This window comes from Coloeus monedula, assembly GCF_965178545.1.
Source record: "Coloeus monedula genome assembly, chromosome: 1".
Classification (NCBI taxonomy): Eukaryota; Metazoa; Chordata; class Aves; order Passeriformes; family Corvidae; genus Coloeus; species Coloeus monedula.
Genome location: NC_138781.1, coordinates 132,946,612 through 132,973,412, shown reverse-complemented (window position 1 = coordinate 132,973,412; position 26,801 = coordinate 132,946,612).

The window sequence follows — 26,801 nt, the reverse complement described above, 5'->3', positions numbered from 1 at the left end:
ACTGAGGAAATGTGAAAGCTACAACACAAAGCTGAAGAAACTATTCAAGCACATTTGCATTATTAGATGTGTCAAACAGCCTTGTGGAGGAAAGAGATAGCACAGAGATAATAAAAGTGCATATCTACATATTTATCCTATTTTCTTCCCCTATATTTTCTTTCCTCTTATGATTTATTTGTATTTTAATGAGGTTCAAAATGAAAAACAATATGAGTTCTTAGAAAGATGATGGTGAAGGATAAAAAAGTGTGTTTAAGAGGGAATTTTGGCACAATCGCTATTAAATGAAGTTGCAGTCAATTAGAGGTCAGTACCCAAAAAATTGCTTCTTAGAAGAGTCAGAGTGCACAGTTATGCTCGAGGTAAGCCCTCAACTTTGATAACTGAGGAAATGACCAGTGGAAAAACCCTATATAATGGCTAAAAGCAGACCCACTCCACGAGTATACCTGACTGGCGAATTAATTTATTTTTTCCTTTTTTTTACCTTTGTTTTCATAGAATCATAGAAAGATTTGTGTTGGAAGAGACTTTATTTGGAGAGACAAGATATTCTAAAATGCATTGAGTAGCACGGTGTTACCTTCGTCTCCTAAGAAACATCAGTTTGACATGCATCAGTCAGCAGGCATCCTTTTTAGGCTCTGCCACCCAAAATTTCTCTTGACTTTTGCTTTCTTCTTCAGTCATCAAGCTTGGATAGTAAGGGTGCTGTTATCAGCTGGTCCATCAATGAGGAAGAAGCTCCTGTGACAGGTACAAATGTGCATTTTATGGATGAGTAAAAAATGCTAAGGAGCCAGGGTCTGGCACAGGCATGGTGCTGACAGGGCATGGGTCAGCTGCAGACACGGGTCAGCTCAGAGGGCACAGGCACTCGCAGGATCCCAATGCAGTAGCCATACTTTCTCACCCTAGGGGCTGCACAAAACACTGTCATCTATCTGCACACCAACCTGCTGCCAGAACCAAAGCCTAGCTTAATTTTAAGACAGTTTTTGCAATCTCTTGGGGGTTTTTGTTGTTCTCTTCATAATTACAAAAATCTAATTGATTATCCATGTAGTGCAAGCACTTCATAAATAGGTTATCATTTGTTGGGTTTTTTTGGTTAGTGTGATGTGGCATGCATGTATATTATGTACTGAATCTTGTTGGGTTTTGAGCTTAATGAATAGTTTCATTGATTTTAAATGTGTTTACAGATTGCCAGTAGCTGCCATCTTTATTCTCACAGAAAGTGAACACAGTGAAAAACCCCAATCTGGATTTTACCAAGTGTTTTTCATTGGTCAATATCATAAAATTAATAAATTGGCCACAAGTGCCAGTGAATAAAATGTATACATCTGGAATTTTCATAGCATAGTCTAGTTTCATAACCTTCAGCCCTCCAGTACCGGAAGGAATCCAATAAGAAAGATGGAGAGAGACCATTCACAACTGCATGTAGTGACAGATCAAGGGAGAATTGGTTTAAACTGCAAGATAGAAGGTTTACATTAGATATTAGGAAAAAAATCTTTACTGTGAGGGTGGTGAGACACTGGAAGAGGTTGCCCAGAGAAGTTGTGGATGCCTCATCTCTGGAAGTGTTGAAGGTTGGGTTAGATGAGGCTTTGAGCAACCTTTTCTAGTGTCAAGTGTCACTGCCCTTGGCAGAGGGATTGGAACTAGATGGTCTCTTCCAACACAAGCCATTATATGATTCTATGATTTTATGAGTCTATGACTCTGTGAGTCTCTGAGTCTCTGAGTCTATGAGTCTCTGATTTGTTTTCATCAAATTTAATAAATATTTGTTTCTCCAGATGCTAGATGGGAAGGTTAGAAACTTTTTACTGACTGTTGTCAGAATGGTCACCAGAATGACAGCAGGCATTTATCATGAGAACATGGGGTGAATAGGTGTATTACTGTGTTGGCATGGTGTTTGAAAAGATGTGGTGCCCAGGGTAAACTTCACTTCAGAGATTGACTGGAAATATAAAAGATTACTGCTGCATGTGCATGGAATACAAGTCAGGCAGGTATCCACTGGTCCAGGGGGTGGGCGTAAGATTGCAGTCCTATCCTCTGGATGCATGGACGCTGAGAAAAGACCATCAGGTGGCCCACCCTCACTTAGGTCCCCGCCTGGTACTTCATTCTAACTCAAAACCCTGCTCAAATTAATCACAGTTCTTCTCTGGGAATTTTCTACAGTTAGTTCAGAAACACTGCTTCTCTGTTTTCTTTTAAAAATCTGTCTGTTACTTGGCTGACAGAACACCTGAACATACTTTCAGGCAGGAGGCATGTGTGTATACTTCTTACTGAATAGCTTTTTTCAGCTGATTTCACCTCTCTGTTTATAAGCCCTCTGTGAACAGATTGTGAAAGTCTCAACAGCACTTTTTCCATTTAAGTAATGCAGCATTCCTTTTCAGGATTATTTCCATGGCTTACTGATAATGCCACAGCACTTTCTGCCTTGTCAGAACCTGTCACTATACCTGCAACCAGCACTCTAAACATCAAAATGATTTGCAACCAATTTACTGAAAAGCTCAAGATGTCTTCTAAAGTAATCTCCGCCACTGGAAAAATGCCATTTTTGTAAGAGGCAGCTTCATATTTATCAAGCCTTATAAGACTCATATATAATATATTGGGCATAAGACACCAATAGCTCACGCTCTTAAAGATCAGGTGAGAAACCTAGAAAGGAGTAAATGATTAAAGCCTTGATGAAATCTGCATTAACTGAAACATGTAGGTGCTGTTTAACTCTGTTGAACAGAGCCCCAAATAGTTAATGAGATTAATACACTTCAGTTAAAATATAGGTGTGTAGTCTGTGTGGTGTTACATAGTTGCTTCCATTAGTTGTTCCTGCGGTAATCTGGCATCAGTATATAATTACAGATACAGCTATTAAAAGAGCTATACAAATTTCTGAGTAGCTGGCACTATTTTTTTCTACTCAAGCCTGTGAAAGACAACAATTATGTGTAATGGAATATAATCTCTGTTGACATTCATAGGAATTCAAGGAAGAATTGCCAGTATAGTAAGAATGTATGAACTATACTGGGTTGGACTGACAACCAGTCTAGCTGTGTCCCATTTGTGACAACAGGCAATAGTGAATGCTTAGAAATAGGATGAGAGTAAGATAAAGGTCAAAGATGCAAGAGATGTTTTTCCTCATGTCTTTTAAATCTTAGCAATCTGAGAGCTACTGTGCAGAAGGTTACAGCTCCTCTCTTCATGTCATGCTAATTTGACACCGTGCAAAAGATAAGCTGTTTGAAGCAGTGGTAAAATTGCAGAAATTGTTACAGAAAGAAACTCCCTATCCAAACTCTCTTTCAAAGATTCCAGGTGTGAAATAGCTGCCACTGACTTACTGAAGTGTCAGATGCTGGCTAAACTTGCTGTCATAGAAGCCACAGCTCTCAACTGAATTAGTGTAGTTTCTAGTTTCAGTCATTAAAACTTTTTTTAATGGGTTGAGGCACCATATTATCAATTTTGGATCCTGATGCTGGTACATTTAGATTGTGACTGAATTACTGCAATTTTTACCTAATAATTACTCAAGGGGAGCTCTTCAGCTTTCTTAATATAAGACTTTTATTTAATTCTTTCTAGCATTTGATGGGACTCTCAGTAGGGTAAACATATCCTTTTTGAAATGTGGACATCAGGACTGGAAACAGAATTCAAGGAAGCATCACACCAGTGCCAAGCACTGTTCATATAAGCTCATTGCTACTACCTTATATTGCTATCTACATCCTAAATGGTTAATTAGCCTAATTGGCATTAATAAGAAGACTGCCACACCTACAACCTCTATCCCTCTAAACCTTGTTTCTAACCACTAACCTAAAAAAATAAAAAGAGTCAGCATCTTCTCAGCATCTATATTCTCCAAATGTGGTTTCTCTTGTTCCAAAATCAATTATTTGTACTTGGTCTTTTTAAAAGCATCTCATCCTGAACTTAAGTGGCCCAATCAATTTGTATTAGTGATCTATGGTCTGCACAATGCCACGCTACACAATAACTGTGTATTTTAACAGCAACAATTTCATTTTTCCACTTTGCCAGAGTTTAAGATATTATGACAGGATACTTATTAAAAATTTTTCACTGAAATAGTGCTCAGGCATTTGAATAAGGTGCCCAGGGAGGTGGTGGAGTCACCATCTCTGGATGTGTTTAAGAGGTGCCTGGATGTGGCATTTGGGGATATGGTTTGGGGGTGATTATTCTGGTGCTGGGTTGGTCGTTGGACAGATGATCTTGAAGGTTTCTTCCAACCTTCAATCTTCTTCTCCTTGAATATTCTGTGACTCTGTGATTCTGATATTCTTTAATGTCTGATAGCGCTTCCAAAACTCTTAGATCCAGACTACCAGTTCCCAATCATTTTAGAAGTATTCAGCTCCTGTAGGAGTTTTTAAGAATTTTATTGGAATAGAAATGTCATGATAAAACTCATTTGCCAAAACCACTATATGTTGAATTTTCCCCCTACTGATTGTCATGGGTTAGCAAAGCATAGTCTCGGAAGTGATGTTCTTGCAAAGGAGTGCTACAGCTTCCTCTATGACCTGACAGAACCTATCAGCTGGCCAGTTTGAATCTGGACAATTCTTTAAGCCACTTAAAATTGTGACTGCCTCTGTGGCCCACATTTAAGAATGGACAAATCCCAGGCAGAGCTCTCTCTCATTTCTGGTGCTGGCACAGGTGGCTGCGGGCCCCATGCGGGGGCCGGCGGGCCCGGCCAGGCCCTGCTTGGCCAGGCTGGGCTGGGCCACGGCCATCCTGGAGCCGATGGGCCCTGTTCCACCTGTGGAACCTCCCCCCCCAACCCTGCTCTGTGCAGCCGGAGCAGCCCGGCTCCTCCTCTCCAGTGCAGCCAAGATTCAGCTGAAGCTGCCCACAGCTGTCCGGCAAAAGATCGTGTGACCAACCAACAGTGATAAGCGAAATTCCAGCTGCAAGGCCCGGGTGAGATTAACCCTTTTAGTGCTGTGAAGAGCTGAAAACCTGAGGGAGAAGAAAAAGGAGATGCTTAAAGCTGAAATTCTGTTGTAAAGCTATGATGTATCAGAGTACCCGTTGTAATTTCATGAAGGCATGGGGGGTGGAGCGTTCAACTTGTACTTGTGAGCAAAAGCACCTGCGCTGAGATAGGCAGATGCTGAAGCAGCTGTAATTTCATGAGAAGTTTGAACAGGGAGAGATGGAAGCTATGAGGACTTCTGCTCCAAATGGAAACGGAGGAGACCTCAGTTCCTAGAGATGCTCCCAGAGACAGTCCTAGAGATGAAGATGAGGAGGAACCTTTGTTCACAGGGAAGAAGGAGGGCCTCTATTCTTAGAGATGAAATGCTCCCAGAGATGGGTGAAGAGAACTTTGGTTTCTGAACGGCTCAACCTTAAAATTGTACCCCAGTAATTCAAGAGTGGACCCTCGAAAGCAGTTGTGGGAAAAGCTGCAAGTCGGGGGAAGGGACTCACATGCGAGCAGAGAACCAACCCGGGCGGCTGTCTCGTTGTGATAATGTTTTCATAGCATGGGCAAGAGAGACTCCTCTTCCTAAATGGACTGAACAAAGTTATTATGGAAGTGGTAAACAGACTGAACATCTCAAGGGTTGTCTTTTTACATTGTCAGTGGGAGAAGGAAGAAAGGTGGGAGTGGAGGAGAAGAGTTCTGAAGGTGTGGTATGATTTTTTTTTCCCTCCTCTTTTAGGTCTGTTAATAAACTTCTTTATATTCTTTCAAGTTTGGTGCCTGCTCTGCTTTTCTCCTAATTCTTATCTCACAGAAGGTAAATAGTAATGAGTATTTTGGACCAAACCACTACACAAAATTGCTGTTTCTGCCCGTTTTTAAACTGAATCCGCTACGTTGATATATTTATTATACATTCCCTCAGCATTTCTGATTCTGTTACTTTAATATTTCTAATAATTCCATCCTTTTTCTACTAATAAATGTACTGGCACCAGTTAGTGGCTTATTTTTTCCTTGTGCTGTGTCATGATTTAGGAATGGCATTCGCCCATTTAGTACTTCTACTAGAAAGAAAACCACAAAACACTCCCCTTGCCCCCCCTCCAGTGGGGAACAAAAAGGGAGAGATCATGGGTTAAGAACAATTTTCTGGACACAGAAATATGATGATAAAGCAAACAATAACAGCACCAGTATTAATAACAAAATTGTACAAAGAGAGCATGATTTACATGCAAAATGCTCAACAATCCTGGGACAATGAAAAACAATGGTGCACAGACCCATTGCTCACCACGCTTTCCTCTGACAGGAAAAGGAACATCCTTTCTTTGCAGAGGGGACAGAGTCCCTTTTCCCTGGCCCCTGGCAATGATGTAAGCTGGTATTGAATACCATCAGGTTCTTGGCCACACCCACTCTTGCTGAGCTAAACTGGAACAGTTAAAGAATCCTTTCGTGTTGTGTTGTCCTTAAAGTTTGATGGACACATGTCTTTTGTCCATTTGCTTCCCTTCTCAGTTTTCTATGGTTTATATTCATTTTTGGTTTAGTCACTCACATCAGCTTCTTTTGTTTTCATCATTGCCCTTTAGAAATTAAAAAACCTAGGGTTTTTTCATTCATCCTTGTCATATCAATTCTTGACTGTGTGATTATTGTTTTGGCACACATGGTGAAACATTCTTTAAGTTCTCTCAGTTATCATTCACATATTTTCAATTTATTATTCCCCAGCTGATATCTCTCTGATAACTTGGGAGAAGCTTGTGGCAATGTATATCTTGTGAGTTATAAAAATTCTCTCTTTTTTGCAAAACAAGGGATTCCTAAATAAGCACAAGTTCTTTGATAATTTTCTCTTGTGTATCAATATGAGTCTAATAAAAGTTATTCTCAGACATAGTCTTATGATATGAAAATAATTTATATTTTTCTTGCATTTTAACAGTGAGAGAATGAGAGCTTTACCACGTATTACTTAAGTTTAGAAAAAAACCCCAAATTTGCTTCCTGCCTCCCACCATATTCCTAGGGTCCCATATTCTTGTTATTAATTTGTTTTAACCTCCAAATACAAACTGCCTATTTGGAATGGTCCCCGTCCAATGTTAACACCCATAATGTGGCAGGGAATTGTTTGAAAAAATACTGGTTGATGAAGGCCAAAACCATGCCCGGGATTTTTCTTAGTTTTTAACAGTATGGATAATGAAGTCCCAACATGCAATAGTTTCCCAGTGTTGTTGCATTTATTAGTAGAGATATAGCCAGAAGGTACCTTTTTAACACATTGTGCCACCATCCTCCTTAGACACTTTGAAACAAGTGATTTCATGTCTCTAATCTTTCAAGAAAATGTCAATGATATCATATTAATAAAAATTACTCAAGAGTTGACTAATAATGTAATATTCTTTACTGTTGCCAAGGTTCTTTACGCTAGTATAGACAGTTCAGGATTTCTTTATACAATTTCCTACAGTGCTTCAATTAATTTTCTTCTTGATATCTTGATGCTAAGGAATTTTTATATTTTACCTTCTTTCCACATTCTGTACTTGCAGAAAAGTTAACACTGTCCTTATCAGGCTGGGGAGACCTTCCAGATCTCACAGATGCTTCTTCTTGTTGAAAGTGGTCCAAAAATACTAGTCTTTCTTTTTATCCAGCAGTTCATTTCTAGAATCATCTTATTACTCTTTTCTGTTATTCAGAAGAAAGAAAGAATATTGAAATTTCCACTCCATTCCTTCTTCTTCACAATCCTTCAGAACGATCTGATTCCCAGAAAGTCAAAGAACCTTTCTGCTGCCTATTTATTATTAAATAACCTTTTTTTTCTCACAGAACTGTCTCTTCTTTTAACTGTTTAGATGATCTCTGTGAGCATGTGTAACAGCAATGGATTTGGCTACAAGTTGACCACGCAGATTTGAAAGATAGATTTTGCAGTTTTCTTTCAGCAACTTCATTAGTATTTAAGTATTGTTTTTAATCTTGATTCCAAAATCTATGTTTCTTTAAAAGAATGAAAATTTTTAAAAAGGAAACCATGTCCCTGCAGTCAGAAAAAGATGTTTGAGCTCTGAACAAAACAGCATTTTGAAATGAGCATAGTTTACATTATTAAATATGTGGAGTTCTGAATTTTAATTGACTGAAGAGATTAGGCATTATTGCATAAAGACTCCATCTTTCTTCATAGCAAACATCAACACTGTCTTACTTTTTAATGATATAAATTTTTGGAGTTCATATATCTTCCCTACAGATGGTCATGAACATTCCAAATAATTTAGGGGAACATACACTGTACCAGAGTTGTTACATGATCCTTCCTGAAGTAAGGACAGTTGTACAGAAGGGAAAGTAAGAGAATTTAGAAACAATTCTCAGACTTTTTATATAAAGAAAATCCACCTCAAGACATTGGTGGAATGTATGGCTTAGAAGCTACAAAATTTGGTATTTTGAGACACAGTATGGAAATCAGTACTTGTGGTAAAATACACTCAAGAAGCTGGATAAATTCTCAGGTGATTAATCAATTTTGAGTTTATTTCTACCTCTGCTAGCAGATTTTTTAAACTGAAAACTGTTGATGCAGCAGAGTCTGGATCCCTGGAACCCAGAGCCCCACAGATGCAGCAGGTCTATGCCCAGTTACAGTACTACAAGCAAAAATAAGAATTTCCACGGAAATTTTAGCAGCCTCTCCAGTTGTAATCAGTATCCAATCTAATCTATCTAAAAGCTTTTCTGATTAGGGGGCATATTCATATAAGAGGCCATCATTAAAAAGAGCTACAGGGAGAACTACTACTGTCTGGCATATGCCATCCCTTGTGGATAGCAAGACCATTAGCAAAACAATTTGGGGGCTTTTAACTAAACACTGAGTGCTGTCACAGCAATGTTTTTCACTAGCAGTCTACATACAATTTTGTCAGCAGTAATATTATTGTCTAGTTTTTTCTTCTGCTCTTTTTAAAGTATGTAAATTATTCAATGCACAATTTTGGCTTGTATTTAAACAAGACCCTTTTATGTAAATAGTGGATTGAGTATGCATGTTATAACAACCTAACCAAAATATCAACAAAAATGAAATAGTAATGAGAGATTTCACTAGCAAATGAGTGTGTAAAAAAATAGGGAAAAAATATATAACAGGAAGAATTCTGTAGAAGAGACAGGAAGAGATAAAAGGGCAGGCCACACCAGATATATTTGGCAACCACAACTCATCATTAAAAGTCAACCTTGATTTTTAAATACCATTTGGATTCATCTGAGAATGAGTAGTCAGTTATGCTATTTATAGGGCAAGACTGCAGCAGCTCAGATCTCACTGCCTTACTGACACCCAGTAGGATGTTGCCTTCTCAGGAGCGGCCATACACTCAGTCATTGTAGTGGCAAGGACTAAACCAGAGCCAATAGTTTTGATCCATTTTAGAAACCCAGGACTCCTTGCAGGATTTTTCTTACCTGGTTTCTCACAAGATACCCAGAAGGACCTCTACCCTTCCATATTTTGTCAAAGTCCTTCTCTTAATTTAGTTATTCTTTTATTACAAGAAAGGGGGGGTGGAGGGGAGTAAAAGAGACAAAGAGGGACAAAGAGCTGCCCCGATGTGACCGGCCACAGAACAATTAATTAAAAGGAGGTTTCTTTTTCAATTTTAAAGGCTTTCATGTTCTACTAAGAGATTTTCCTATCTTCTACATTTATTGCACAGAGAGCTCTCTAAATATCAGTATTTCCACAGGGAAGAACCAAAGTAATATTCATCCTTTTCTCCTGATCGGGAAATCTTGCAGTATTTTTCATCATCTCTCTCTAATACGCTGTTCAAATAAATAGCAGGAATCATCAGCCACTAGATATAGCAAGGCTTTCCTGATATCAATAAGCTTAGGATGACAAAAAAAAAACCCAAAAAACCACAAAAAACCCAGCCTAAGCAGAGGTGAGACAGTTAGAAAAAAAACCTTAATTCCCTTTACAATGTATGACAAAAATGTCTCAAACTGTACTTTAAGGAAAATTAATGAAAAAGCCATTAAGACTGCTGAAGAAGTCTAAACTTTTCTTCCTCCTAAAAGATTTCTATTGTCAAAGGGTACGGTTTCAAGGTAAAAAGACAGTGATACTTACATGTATAAGCCTCCTTGACATCTGATAGACTAATCTGACCAGCCTAGATTTTAATACCACATACAGCAGGCAAAGGAGATCCCAAAAATCAAAGAGCAGCAAATCAAGAAAAAACAAAAATACACATTTAGTTGTCTAAGTCTCCCAGACATTCTTTTTTTTTTAGAAAGGAATATCTGCTCTATATAATGCATTTTATCTAGATATTAGCATAATGGTATCTTATCACATTGCATGATTTCTTCATTGTTTGTCATATACTACTTTTAGGCGTTTTATATACACGCTTTGGGGAAGATTGAGAGATATATTTAGTTTTCACCTCTTTTTCCTTTCAGAATCAGCACATGGAGTTGTTTACAGTAAAAGGGAATTATGTTTCAAGATCATGAACTTAGTATGCAGTTTCCGTCAGTACCACTTACAAATGTCACGTTTACAAGAGATATAAAAACATACAAAGTTAGAGACTAGCATTCTTCTGTGCAGACCCTGCATTTAACTAACAGCTTTCATGGCTTGATCTCACTTGCCCTGACAAAAAAACATTTAGTTGGTTACAAAAAGTAAGACAGGAATAGTCAGTCTTTTCTATTTATTTTTTTAACATAGTAACATTTATATAGAGAGAAGTAGAGCAGACATAGTGAAGGAAAGGTGGTAGACTGATGGGAAAACACTTATGGTTCTCTCTCAGCACTGGCTTTAATTAAAGTTGTGGGGTTGCAGTATTCTAATTTTGTTCCCTGGAGGAGTTACCTAAGCAATCCTCAATCAATTGAGAACAACTCTGCAGTACCAAACAGCCTCAGGACATTGCTAGAGAGTACTGTTGTACTTAGGAGGCTGCATTACTCATAGATACTCATAAATTCAAGTTTTTTCAGGTACCAGGACACCATGCGTTTCATAAGGCCGTGTATTAAGCATATTTACTGTCTGAATTATGGATATCTGAATCAGGTGTGATTCAGCTGAACTTCTCAACTTGTTTGTGTTGACATATTTTATCTGCATCCTGAATGCACATCAGGATAAGATCAGGGTACAAATTTTTCTTCAGTGTGCCTTGAATTTCACTAGAACAAACTTAATCACCAAAACAGGAAGGAAGGGAAAATAGTGTCTCCAGTAAGCTGGCATGCAAGGGAACAGGGCGGAAGGCTGGACTTGCATAGTTCTGCAGTTTAGCCAAAACCAAGAAAGTGAAAATTGCACTTAGTTTTTAAGTCAGCTTTTCTCTGAAAGAAAGTGAGAAGAAAGAACAGAAAATGTAATTTTGTTCCTACCTTTCGCTGGTTATAATCTTAGATAACACATACCATACTTTAAAGTAGCTGACAAAGAAAACTAATAAAAGTAGGTGCAAAAAGAAATCAACAGGAAACTACATTTTAAGTTGAACATCAGAAAAGAATCAGTATGATTACTAATAAAATGAATAATTTGTTTTTCTTCATGAGGGTTTTTGGAAATTTTTCTTAATCATGTCACACTTTGTAGAACACAGCTTTTGCAAGGATTGTGCTTCAGCAAAACCAGAAAAAAGTCCTTCCCCAAATATCTAGCGAATGCAAAATAAACAGAAACTATCATCATTCCTCCTTACAATTGGGAAACGAGCATATGAAACTGTGTGGTAGAAAAAATGTTTTACTTATCTACTTTGTCACGCAAGTGGCATCTGCACATTTGATATCTCAGGAGGATGTTGATTTCCAGAACAACTGCATTTAATGAAGGTACAAAAGTGAACAATTTTGTTTGTACTTTCAGTGGAAGACAAGCAGTTTAGAAGGTTTATTCTGCTTCATAATGATGAATTCAGAGGGAGGATTTAAACAGTTCAAATGTAATGCTTCTAACACATGCATTCCCCCAAGGTAGATACTATGTCTCTATGTGCCTATATAAGCATTCTCACCTTAAAGTCAGGTGAGGGCTCTTTCAACTCCTCGCTCAGATCCCACCTAGACTATTCCCAATACAGCTGGGAATCAGAGGTCATTCAGAAAAGAGCTCTCTACAAACTCTTTTTTCTGAAACTTGCTGGTTGTTTTATAGACTTTTTGGGTTACTGGCTCATGTTTTTTCTGTGATTTATACCCGGAGTTGCCTGTTAGAGCTTTGAATTTCAACAATCAGATTTGACTTGCCCTTCGGAAAACTGCCTCACCTCACCCTCATTTCACAGCAATCAGGATTCCCTGACATCTCAAAAACAGCCAGACCTTTAGGAAATAAACTTGAAACTTTATTTGATCTTGGCTTCAAGTGCAGTAAAACACGAGGATGCCAACTCCCACTATAAAGTTAGAGGACAGCAAAAAATCAAATCAACAGTGTTGAAAATTTCTTGCTCACTAGTCACAATACGTTTCCATTAGTACAGGCAAGTGGGAAATAATATGTAACTGAATTGTCTTCATATATTTTGTTGATTTAGTAAATCAATGACAAACTGGATATTATCTCTTCTAGCATGGAGTACAGCTAACACTGGTCATGGCTGGAGCTGCACTTGCCTACGAAGCATGTTAGTGGTGCCTTTAGTTTCAGTTTCTACATGGCTTAAGTTCACCAACTCTGCAAGGCTTGGACAGCACAGATGTAGGTAATGACCAGAGCCGACACTGCCATCAGCAACTCTAATTTTGCAGAGATCTTTCCATCGCCTCTGTGGACAGAAATATGCTGCAGGAAAGCCAGGATAGCTGCTGCAGCTGGCATTTTGTCATTGCTTTGTTGAGCCAATGAGCAGTTGATAATACAACCTGTTTGTAGGGAACACTTATGGATTCAAAAATTCAAGAAGAAATATTAAAATGCTCTTTCCTTTCTGATAATCAGTCTCTTCCTCTTTGTTTCCTGCCATATACCCACTAACCAACAATATGAAAATATATGTCCTAAGGTTGAATATTTACCCTTACCTCTGACCCTTTCAGAACATTTATATACTTGAGTAGAGATTCTGAAGTCGACTTTATAATTAATATTAATTTTCACTTTTTTTCTTCCTGCTATTGTGTTAAGTTTTTATTAGGAAGAAAGGTAAGAAGGCTGCACAGCTTAGAGCACTGAAAGCCCCCTTGTTCCTTGCCAGTGAAAAATGAAACAAACCAAAACAAACAACACATGTGAGCAGCAGGCTCATTTAAACAATTGATTATTCAGTTTCTACAGTTAAAACGCACAAGGTTTATCTCCAAAGCCATGAAAAACACAATATTTTTATTTAGAGTCCAAGTAGAAAAGGCATTATTCAATATCTGGAAATAAACCAGCTAAATTTTTCCTTTCAATGTACATTAAAAAACAAGAAAAGGTAACTTATGTGTAAGAAATCATTCAGATTTACCAGAATTTATCCTGGATCAAAATAGTTTTTATGGTCAGATTTTTTAATTGTGAGTACCTAACATCAGGTTTCTAAAGGCCTTTTTTGGCAGTTAAATTTACATGGCATGATTTCCTGTAGCTGTTAAGCAATCTTAAGCTCTAGTGAATTTAGAGACTACTGTTGGTGATGACTGCCCTTGAGAATATCAACTAGGATACAAGATTTAGTAACTCTGGCTTAGTTCCTGGTCTGAATACATGGCTACTTCTCTGTCCTAGTCATCAGCATCCTCTGAGCTCACTGTTGGGGACAGGATACACACTACTCAATGAAAATAAACATGCCAGAACCTGGCCCTTGAGAGGTCAGGCTCATGCTTCAGTCCAAAGGAAGTTGTTTTAAACCATATACAGAGGTTACTTTTTGCAGGTGTAAGTCCGCTTGCTACCAAGGCAGCTGCACACATGATCCAAAACAAAATATTTCCTTCTGTTCTCCACCTAATATGGCATTTTAGCTAAAACCAAAAGTAGAACTTACAACTGGAGCTACATTTTTGTGGATACATTTGCAGATAAATTACTGCATAGAATTTCATTATGTGAAAACAGATGAGCTACACGTCTGTGCAAGTTGCCATGTTTCATGTTATTATGTCAATGCTTAAATTTCATTGTCAATAAATCCACACTATCTAAAGACTCACCTAAATTTTTTTCACAATATCACATTTTCAGAGGAGTTTTCAAAGTGTCCTTGAACCTTCTGATCTGAATCGGCTTTCTATTAACAAGTGTAAATAATGGGTAATAAATTTTTACTGCTGAAAAGTTGAGCTGCTCATGAATTGCCATGCATTCAGAGGCATGAGACCTTCAATAAACAGATCTCTACTGCTCAGATGCCTAATACAGCGTACTTGGATATACAGAAATATTGAGCTTGAAAGAACTTGCCAGGAGTTTTCCCTTAGAGAAATCACATATTAGTTTAGTGACAACTTTAGTACTTCACCCAAAAGTGTAATGATTCTCATTACAGGAAAACACACAGAAAAGGGTCACTATTAAATATTGTTCCAGCCCATTAGACAATTTGACTTAACTTCTCTTTTACAGCTTTTGAAAGAAAATATTAAAAGCTAAAGGGTATCCATAGAAAATGAGATCTGCTTAAAACCTGCCCAAATGTGGCTTCCAAGGAAGAGAGAAGAGGAAGAGTACTATAAATGAGGCATGTTAATTACTGACACAAGAAAGGTTTTGGCTGCCAACATCAAAGAAAGGAAAGGATATAAAAGGAAGAGAGAAAAAATTAATTTCAGTTACAAATACATTATTTTGGAATGAGTGAATATTTCGCAGTAATGCTGATGTTTTTAACTTGGAAACTGCAGTAGACATAAACTTACTGGGATGTGAGTAACTAAAAGAACAAAGATGAAATCAGGGCCATCACAGAAAACGTGAGGCAGAACAAGAGCAGGCTCCAAGTAACCTTGGTCAAGACCAAAATTCATCTGTTCAGAAGGAGAAATAAAAAAAACCCAAAATTCTAGCAAACGTGGAGTTGAGGCCTGAGAAGGAGTTCTACTGTAGAGCACATCTAAGCTACCTTTTTTTTTCAATAAGAAACAAATTTACTTTATATAGAGAAGCTCTCAGGCTATCCTAATACCAATTCTTTCAAGATCAGCCTTTAAATGTATTTATGCTTTTTCACTTGTTCACAGCAGGTAATATAATGGCCACCACTGTAAGAGGTTCACTGTACTGCAACCTTTTTGACAACCTCCTTGACCTTGCTTCATCTTATATTGTTAGGGAAAAAGGAAAGAAAAAGTCTCTAGACAACATTTATGAGGTTAGCCCCAAATGCTCAGCTCATATCTAGGGCTTTCCTGTGACAGCCTCAAGCAAATCTCTCCTCAATATAAATGTCCCAAATGCTTAAAGGATGTATCAGCAGCATCTGTGGGTAGGACCAAATTATGTTTACATCACAGATTAAGAAAGAAGTCAGTAATTTCTGAATACAAAATGTAAGCTTCAAAATCTGGCATCAGAATGTGGCATGATTTCAGATCAGCTGTGTACCAAATCTCCCTTTTATTAGGCCTCCACTGTGAAAATGTTCACAGTGTCAGTCTTTCTCACGCACACATCTCCTCCTACTCAGATTTCATTTATTTCTCCACAATTTCTCAGCAGAAAGCAACAATTTTTCCAGGGGAAAAAAAGTCAACAAAAATTGGAGTTCTATGTAGTGGTCACCATAATGCAAACCAGACAACTTCCTAACATTTGCAGATCTGAGACTTCTAAAACCTTTACCAATCTTGTCACTCCTCCCCTGTCTGGGAAATTTAAACACAGACTTTTTCTGACCTCTTTCCTCCAAAGGTCAGGCAACTGAAAACAGATTTTTCAGCTTTCTGCTTTTGATGCTGTGAGAAAGGCTCTCAGGAATACAGGATTTGCTCCTTCAGCAGATCACTAGGAAACAGAAGCAAATATAATTTATCCCTTTGGGATGCTGATTTCCTGATGCCACATCAAGGAGTCATGACTATTATTCACAGTTTGAAAGGCCTGTCAGATTAACAGTATTTGGTAAAGTGTCAACGAACCAATGCATGCTTTCCTTACTGGGTACTGATCCTAGCTAGGATGGTGGCTTGGACTTGCCTGGTGTAAAAAATTTATGTTCTATTGCATGGATATGCCAGATGTTTTCCTGCTGACTTTTCCATACATATCCTTAAGTTGAGAGGCATTGTTTTTGCTCACATCCTCTCAGCGAATAGTGACAATGACTGATTCTGATATTTCACTTGAAAACATGATAAACTGTAGAATCATAGAATATACTTATTTGGAAGAAACCCATCAGCATCACCAATTTCAACTCCTGGCCCTGCGCAGGACACCCCAATGTGCCTGAGAGTGTTGTCTAAATGTTTCTGTCAGTCTTGGTGCCATGACCACTTCCCTGGGGAACCTGTTCAGTACTCAACCACCGTCTGGGGGAAGAACCTTTTTCCTCATACCCAACCTAAACCTCCCATGACTCAGCTTCATGTATTTCCTCTAATCCTGTCACTGATCACAACAGATCAGTACCTGCCCCTCCTCCTCCCCTCACAAGGAAGTTGTAACTGTGATGAGGTTTCCCCTCAGTCTTCTCTTCTTCAGGCTGAACAGACCAAGTGACCTCAGCCACTCTTCATACAGCTTCCCCTCAAGACCCTTCACCATCTCCGTGGCCCTCCTTTGGACAGTCCTTAATGTCTTTCTATAAACTCAACTCGTTGAGATAGTTGGCCCTTTTGTCTGAGACAAATATCTGGTGACAGTTGCCTATGCATCCACTGCCTTTAAACTAATTCCCTAGGTGTTGTTGACATGGAAGAGGGAAGATTCCCCTTCTCAAGGGACATACCAGTGTGAACATCCTACCAAAAGCCTCTTCAGTTGATTCAAGTCTTCTTTACTTTATTGTTGTGCTACCCAGGCTTCACTTATTCTCTTTCACTTCCAAAGTGTACTGAAGGAGTGCCATGTTTCTAATTTTAAAATTCACTTGTGAATAAATGTCTATTTCTATCTATAAAATTTCTATCTACAACTCAACAAGTGAAACAATTTTTGGAGACAAAAGATTTTTGGAGACATTGAGACTAAGAAAATAGAAGTGTTTCAGGGAAAAGTGAAGTGAAATATTTTCAGGTGAAGTAGTTCAGATGCCAAAAAAAATTGTTGAAGATATTTATTGAAATAGAGTTCTGCTTCCATATATGAAAAATTGATAATATATTTATTTTCTTCCCTCATATTCAATTTGTGTATGATATTTTTGCTGAGCAGAGGAACATGGAACTGGAAAATAGTAATTCCTTGAAAAGTCTGCTCTATCTCGTGCAGATGTTCCTTATTGACTGAAATGGCTATTTAAATTTTTGTTGGACTCTGATTTCTGTGGAACAGGAATTTCACCCAGTAATTAGAAAGCACAGAGTTTAATCCTCATACTGTCTCATGGATAAAAATTACTGATTTTTTTTTACTTCTGTTTGACTCCTAGTATTCATTAAACCCTAATAGTATCTAATTCCTGTTTTTTCTTTCTTTGTGATTATTACTGCCTCCTCAAGTTTGTTTAGCTGGAGCTATCATCTTGCTTTCAGGCATATTCTACAACTTAATATGAAAATACTGTAACATTGAGTGGGTGCTAGAAAGAGAGAAAGCTGTGGAGCACTAATTATGCAAAAAGACCAGGGTCCCATCTGATATCCATTTACACTCAAGAAGAGAAATTGCATAAGAAAGGCCTCTCATTTATTTGCTTTTATCATCTGATGATCAAAAAGTCTATCAACAGAAGCAGGTATAGCAGGTAAAAAGGCTGGAAACCTTAAACTGTATTGTGATTTTTTTCACTTTTTCCTTTTTCAGAAAAGTCAGTACCTATCTAGTTCTGGTGTGAAATCTTGCCAGTGACATTGCTATTCATACAATTCCCTTTTTAGATATTCAGTTCTCTTATAATAGATGTCAGTGTTAACATTCAAAGCAGCTCTAAAACTGAAAGTGAAATCCTAACGGAGCTATCGTGAGTATTTTTAAAGAAATATAGGGTAATTCAAAGCAAGTTTCACTATGTTTTAATCCACGAAAGTCCTTTCTAGATAGACCGCAAGCTATCATACAAAAATGCTTATTGCATTTTTTTCTATTGAAAAATGAATCCTTTAAAATTTGGTAGTGTTCTTGACTTAGAATGATTTTGTACCATGAAAATGGCAAAATATAATTTTTAAATTCTGTCCTGTGCAATTAGATACTAAGTTGGGGCCTACAAGTATATTTTTTCCCCTTTACTGACCTAAAATTTTACTTTGAAATGTAATTCAAAATTGAAGGCGCCAGTAAAAAGATGATTCTTCTTTATGGATCTTGCCAGATCAAATTAAGTTTTAATCTATGATCTTTACAAAATGTGAGAAGGCATTTGAGTCAGACTGCATTGAGTTCATAGACAAGTGGCAATATGTGAAACTGCATTAAAGGAAATTTGCTTCCTTGTCTTGTCCCTGTATTTAACAAAAAACCTCAGTGTACAAGATTTTGCCAGACAATAAATAATGCAAAAAATAAGACAAAATTTTCAAACAAAATATACCTCTATATCACAAAGTGTATAAATTATACATTTTTTTCAGTTTTTATCAAAACCAAAAACTTTCATTTTTTAAATACTTCAGGAAGAAAGCAGTTCCAAATACTTTTAGAAGGGGTGGAAATAGAAAATGAGCTCATCTCAATAATAAATTACTTTAAAATTACTTTTTAAAGCATAAGATATATAGTATCTCTCTATTTTAGTGTAATGCAAGTTTTTATTGGTTTTAAACTCAATATTTGTTATTGCTGCAGAAATCAATGTTTTGTGAGATAAACCCTATCTAATTAGAAGTAACATGCCCAGTTTATTAGACCATTTTTTCAAAACAACTGGTTTTTCAAAACAATGGTTTTTTCAAAACAATTGGTGTCCTTTGATTATCCTGATACAACAACACTACCCATTTACAGCAGATTAAAAACCCCTCAATTTCTATTTGCATCCATAGGGACCAGAACACATGAAGAAATGCAGCCTTTTTTTTGCTTCCTGCAGGTTGAAAAACCACCTTTCTGACATTATGGAGAAAAGTATTTTCATGAGCTCAAGTCAGCAATGCTTCTATTGAGAAAAAATTAGTTTAGTTCAAAGTTATTCACGTATTGAGATCCCTTTATAACAGTAGAGAGAGTTCTAAGTCATCTTCAGTTGTGGTCAATAAAGCAGGGTAGTTGTGAGTTATTGCTAGAAGTCAGTACTTTTGAGTAAAACCAGTGTCCCAATTGCCCTCTTTTTACTCATAAAATGTCTTCCATTATGATGCCTGCAATGTGTCTATTCATGAGAAAATAAAGCAACTTAATGTCATTTAAAGAAAAATCTACTCAAGAAAAACTTATTCCATATTTTTTATCTCCTGTAGAAATAATGTGTAGAAAAGTCTATCAGGAGTAAGCCAGGAACTATTGCACCATTAGGAACATGAACTACACATCACTTCTGAAGGCACACTGCTGGGCTAATTCTTACAGGATATGCTTCATTTTTGGCAGATGATCACTTTGGTAAGAATTTCCTTCTTCAGATGTCAGGATTACTAAAAAATACAGCTGTTCTCTGAGGAAAGTAAGAAAACTAGGTGCATGATAGGAATATGAAACACATCCAGTAAATAAGGCAATGCACAAACAGAAGAAAAAATATTCATTTAAAAGAGAAAAAAAAAAAATTTTCTGGTAAAAACTTTGCTTTTAAAAATCTTTATCATTGAAAATATTAGCTGCCAGCCAAGTTGATAAAGTGAGTTGTGCAGAAGACAGATAACAATTCTAGCTGTGTCTTGAATGAATACCGACTGCAGCAAGTCAAACTTTGTAAGCAGCTCTGCTGACCTTTCTTCAATTGATGTAAATATGGATTTATAGTATCAGAAAAATGTAGATGAATTGCCCCGAGCCATACATCAGCTCAATATGCTTGTCTTGTAGAAGTATCCCTTACTTATGAACCACAGAAAAGATTTACAGTAGAGAAAGATAAAATAGTAACAAGAACAATTGAATTTATAAACTTAGTGATGCAGTAATTAGTTGAAATGGGCTGAAGAGAAAAGTAGTTTTAAAATGTAAATATCTGCTGTGAAAATCCAATGGAACATGCATAGAGCTTGGAGTTTACTAGTTGTGTTTATTGAAGTTGTGGATCACAGAAATACCTTCAGTCTTCAGGAAAATAAATGGTTGAAACTCAGCTAGGAAAATGAAGTTAGGGGAAATCTCTTACACTCAATATGAATTTGGGGGGAAAAAAGGGATTTAAACACTATGAAAATGGTATAATACAGAAAACAGCTTTTTTTTCTAAGGCAATTTCTGTAAAACCTTTGGAAGGCAGAAGAAAAATCAATAAAAATGATTACTGGGTGGTAAAAAACTTTCACCATATTGAAGTTATTTTTTGTGAGGTTCAAATTGGGTCAAAAACAACTTGAAAGGTGTAAGCTAGTCTTTTAAACTACTTTGCAGTACATGGCACCCCTGCTTATTATTTCTTGTGATTATTAACTGAGAAATTTCTCAGGAAGACCTAGAAGTAAGATCTCAGCATGGTTAATAGGTTGATACAGTAATTCACTTAACTGAAAGACTTGAGGATGAGATTAGATATTTTTCTAAAAGCTATACAAAATCTTTTTACAGATTCAGAGCTTGATGTACTTGCTTCCAATAGACAAGTGGCCAGGCTAGATGTTCCAAATGGCCTCTTCTATGAATTTCAGATTTAAATATGTAAGTCCCTAGGGAGCTTGTGGAAAAAGAACAAGAAGGAAGGCATGCTGAACTAGTATTATGCCTAAAGGGTAGGGGAAAGTAGGGTATGAAATTTGAGCATATGGGAAAGTCTGCAGAAACATTGGGAGATAACCTGTTGAAAACCAAATTTGTAAACTGCCAGTTATCTTATATTCCCCAGAGAAGTTTTTTGTTTTAAATGATAGATTTTAACCTCTTGTTTTCCAATATTCCCCTTTTTTTTAGCTCACGAAAAAAGAAGGAAATGTAGTGCCTCTTTTTCCTTCTACTTCAGAACTTAATTTTTTCAAATAGAATCTTGTTAACTTTTTCTGGTCATAAAAAGAAATGAGTGCAAGAAAAATATTACCTGAAGACATGATTTCCTTGCTCTAAGGCAAGCCAAGAACTTAATCTTCATATTATACTAATTGCATCCTTATTTTTAATTTTTTTTTGCCCCCTGAAAATATTAAGGCAGTTTTGGAATATGTGCATCCACTTTCATTCTGGGACATGAGAGTTTAAAGTTAAAACAAAATATGCTATATATAACTCAAAACCAATATAAAAAATACAAAACCTCATCTACAAAAAGTCTTTTGTTAATGAACATGAAAACATGTTAGTAAATTCAGTGCAATTTTAAACAACAGTATTAGAAAGAAGTGTATTTTCTACTAGTCAACTCGAGACAAAATTTTGCTAAAAACAGTCATTATAAGCCTTTAAAGTTTACATATAAATTATACCTCTAGTGAATTGTAGGTATTGACTTGAATGACCTTAGATGGATTTCCCTAAGTCCTCCTACATTGGTTACACTTCTACTTAGATTATCCACGAACAGATGAAGACACATTGATTGAAATCCTGAACATTGATTTGTAGGTGACATAAGGTAGTTCCCCAAAGGTCAACCTCAAGAGACAAATATGTGTTCAATAACAATGGTTTAGCATCATGCATGATGCTAAACTTCTAGCACGAACAGTGAGCACCTACCTGATGTGGTAGCCTACTCTTTATTTTAAGGAATTGATCCTGCTCACTCAGTCACAAATTTGAGATGGAAGCACACAGAAAAATTCTCGTGATAAACCCAGTTATGTCTCCTCATTTAATTAAATTTAAAATATTTGGAAAATATTTATTTCCTATTTCTTCCTTCTACCATATAACTTACGTGCTGGATTTCCTCTGTTTCAAAAGCTTACAGACCTCCTTGCAGAAAAGTTTTCAGTTCAAGCAACCAAAAAAAAGAGATATCATGAGGAAAAACAACACAGAAACTTCAATGAGAACCAATCAGAAATTTCCAGATAAAAAATTAAGTTCATACTTCTATTTTTTATTAGTAAATACAAGGATTCTGACCAATGAGGAAAAGACAAGATAAATCAGGAGACTGAAACTCGGGAAATATCTTATCCCACACAGATCAAAAATCCAAAGGATGTGGAGGGGGGAGAATCCTACACCCTGGACGTCTGAAAGGACAGAAAAAGGAAATCTCTTTTCCAGTAGCAAAACTTCTGACTTCTTTGGTAAATATAACAAGTCTGAAGGATCCTCTTCACTGGTGAATTCAAATTGCATCTATGTGTATGTGTTAATTTAAGCTTCTACAGGCCAATAAAAGCAATTTCAGCAAGATAAAAAGTTTTTGAACACATTGCTGAAAAAACCAATAATTTAAAAATTGTGTGAACAATAAAGGAGATTTAAACCAATGTTAGCTTACCAAAAATCAAACCAATTTAATATCTTCTCCCATATCTGATTTTCGAGAAAAAAACCCAAACCATGCAATTAGTCTTTTTACAGAGCAGAAAAGCATTTATTCTACTTCATTTAGAGAAAGGCTGTTACCCAAGGAAGACAGATGAAAAAGAAAATGTGAGGAGCTTACTAAAGAGAAAACTGTCATGGAAAGTATTGAAAATGGACATATCAGATGCTGGGTGGCTAACTAGTGATGTTGCTGGCATATATAGTGGACATCTTTTATTAATAGCCTTGGCTAAAGAATAGACTATATTGCTGCAATTTTCTAACTTCATTAAGTCGAAGGCCTCACACCAGTGAATGATTGGAATATTGCACACTGAGGGCAAAAAGTCTTGAAAGCACAAGTTCTCAAGAATGAAAATAAAAAATTTACCAGAAGAAGCTAAATGTATTTTGCTGTATGTGGGAACTTCTCAGTTGGAATCAGGTGAGAGGAGATGAACTATGCTGTATTAACTGATCTCAAAAGGACCACACCTTCCCTGTGTGATTTCGGAGTATAAAAAGTTCTGAGGAGTTGATAGTCTGTTTTATGTGAATAAATTAATTGGATTCAATACTTTTGAAAAATAAAAGTTGAAAAGGAAGGTAATTCTTGTATATTATGTACATCAAAGGCATAAACCCAAAGGGTGCTAGCTCTTTACACCAAGGTCAAATATCAAAACAAAAATAAATTAGTATATATTGCATAATAAATTAATAAAGGAAGGAAATTAGAAAGTCACAAATAGCCATCAGAAAAATAATGTTTTGTGACAAAAATTCTAACTAGTTTTAGGATATATTGGCTAAGTACAATGCAGAGATGCCTGTAATAACAGGCACCTCTCTCAATGATAGATGATAGTACTGTCAATGATAGAGAAGGACTTATTCAGTTCTGGGTGTGAGCTGTTGTTTTCAACACGTCTGAAATATTTTGTAAAGCTATTTAAAAATCAGATTTCCCAAATACATGCCTATATAAAAACCACATCATGGAGCACAAGAGTGTTTTATTTTGCCTTAATTTAATTTTTCAGCAGACATTAGCATGTATACATTATCATTTTTATGCTGCTAATATTCTGAAGCACTCTGTCAACTCTGTCAGTAATGTATCATAAATCAAGCAAATTACTTGAAAAGTAGGAACACTGAAATTATTTGATTGACTTTCATAGGATGCAAGCAATATTTAAATTTGAAACAATGATAGAAAAATATTTATAAAATGATAGGACAAAAGATACTTTGTTCTAAAATTTAACATATTGATAAAGATTTTTGCAGTCTTGGATAGTGTAGACAGTTGTGAATCTGTCTAGCTATAAATAGAGAATTGTGGTCCTGTAGTTTTAATGCTAACACAACAAAAGTTAAGGTCAACAGAACTCACACATATGGTATTTATCAAGTAAGTTTATTTTACTGAATGTGATCATATGATTTTACTTTTGCTTAGACTTCCTATAAATCATGTATTCTTCCTTTTCAATTACTAAAGGTAATTTAATAATTCTGTCTTTTAAACAAAGAACAGTTTTTGTTCAAATGCCAAAGAATTGCTTTGGCAGCCTTAAAGCAGGGTATAATGGCTGAAGATGTTAATCTGAAAATTTTACTGCGAGAATCTAGATCATTTCCTGAACTTTATTTTATATCATGTGGGAGACCAAAAGATACACTAAAACTTGTTTTGAATGTGATTAATGCTTAATTCTAGTAAATTTAAAATCTGTGTGTTCAGCGACTTTTAATCTACTGAGTTTCCCCAGTACTGGTTTTTCTACTTCATATACTATGAAAGGGCTGTTAAAATACATTTTTTAGAATATCCCCGAAATATTTTTCTCTGTTTTATAAGCATGGAGTAACAGAGTTTTTTTGAGGTGAAGGGACTGATGTGAAAAATTAACTAATAAATATTTTGTGTACAAAGATATCAATAAAAGACTCCCAGTTGTTGACCACTCACTTATGAAGCAAGTTCTGCCATCTCATATTAGACTAGAACAATCTTTTAGAGATTATTATTAAAAAAAAAAAAAAATACATATAGACTTTAAATACTTCATGAGGGCAGGGGACTGTGGCCAAAATTGTGTATCATAAATCAGGATTTCCATTTTTGTATATAGTCAGAATTCTTGAGACAAGCAAAATTAATGAAATGATGAAATGTAAACTGGAGCTCCAAATGTGAATATTTTCTCCACAAAAATTCACTTGCACAGTCATACCTATGAGATTCACAATCACAGAGAACTTATGGCACATGAGCAATCTCCTACAGCAACTGAATGCATGTTTTAGTTCTCAGTTGTTCCTTTTGCTACCATAAAGTTTCTGTTCTTGGTTTGTTCCTGCTGTTTTTAGAAATGGAAACCTTAGGGAAGGTCAGACTTTCAAGAACAGAAACCTGTCAAAGCAGGCCATGTGTGAGACAGACTTGGCAATGCTTCTTAACAGGATTTTGTCTCCAAAAATTCATAAGAGATTATGCAAAGGTAGTGCAACATGTTAGAGTTTACCTCAAATTTTCTCTTCAGATGTTTCTTCCCAGTCATTGTAGCAGGTCACCTTCCACATTATTCCGGTGTGACTCCTTCTAGTGGCTGACTCCATCAAGAAAATGTTCTCAGTATTTCCCTGGATAGTCACAGTCCCCCTGTTTACAGATATTTGGCTTCATGATACTGGAAAATTCCAATATCACATACAAGATATAGCAGTGAGTTTTATCTTTACAGTAAGAAACAAAATGTTCTCTCTTCTCTGTGGTGAGTCAGAAGCTGATGATTGTTCTCATTGCTTACCTTTTTTCTCAAGAGCAAAAAATGCCATCTTTCTTGACTACCTCATCATTCCTGGCTTCTTTTGGATATGAAACTGAATTTCTTTCAGATATTATCAACTGTTTTTCATTTTTTTCTGTTATTCCCTTGCCATTTAAATACTTTGTATATGATTCAGCTGCAATTCCATAATAATTTAGGCAATACAAAGTTTCTCTTTTGACTTCTATGAGAATGGTTCTCAGTTATTTGCATGGTTGTTAAAGTATTTCTTGTTTGTTCATAAACTATGAGTGTTATTTATCTAAATTTCATTCAAAGGGGAAAAGACATCCTACTTTGTCCCCATCATGCTAACTATAATACATGAACTCCTGAATTTATGAGCAAATCAATCTTTCCAAAAGGGGTTCAGAACCTGTATGTGATTTCAGCAGAAGAAAATTTCTGTGTACTAACAGAAGTCTTTGAATGTCTAATATCTTGTATATCATGATTGGATCCATATGGGATAATGACAGCAGTAAGAAGGAAGCTTTGAACTGAAGAAAAAGCACAAAAATTTGTGCTTCTTAGAACAGAAAAAGCACAAGACAAATGCCTTAATAATGAGTTCCCCTTCCTTTGATGATGAATGACCCTCTCCTTTAGCTTTTATTGCTGGACATGACATAATTTGGTATGGAATTTCCCTTTGATCGACTTGGGTCAGCTGTCCTGGGTTTGTCCTATTCCAACCTCTTGTGCACTCCCAGCCTACTGGTCTTTGGGGAGTGTGGGATTTGGAGACAGCCTTGATATGTGAAAGCAGTGCTCAGCAGTAGCCAAGACTCTGGTGTTTCATCAGCACCTTTCTAGCTACAAATACAAAGCATAACACCTAACATAACATAAAGCCCTTGGGCTGCTATGGGAAAATTGATTCCATATCAGCCAGATCCAATAGAATCTCCACGCCTTATTCCACACTATTTGCATCATATTCAGGTCCGACAGAATTTAATACATTTATACATCTTCTAGACATCATTTTTGTATCTAATTCTCTTCACTGAAACCCCTTCTTAGCAACATAGATTATATTACATACTTAAATCATCTTTATACCCAACATACAGATTTGTACATTCTCATTGACTGCTATCCCCATCCCTTAACAGATAGTTATTGTTCTTCTGTCCTATGCCTTCTAATATTTATATATAAATATAATATAAAAACAGGCTATGCCTTGGGCACCATAATAAGTCAAGATGGATGTTCAGGACAAAAGAGCAGCACA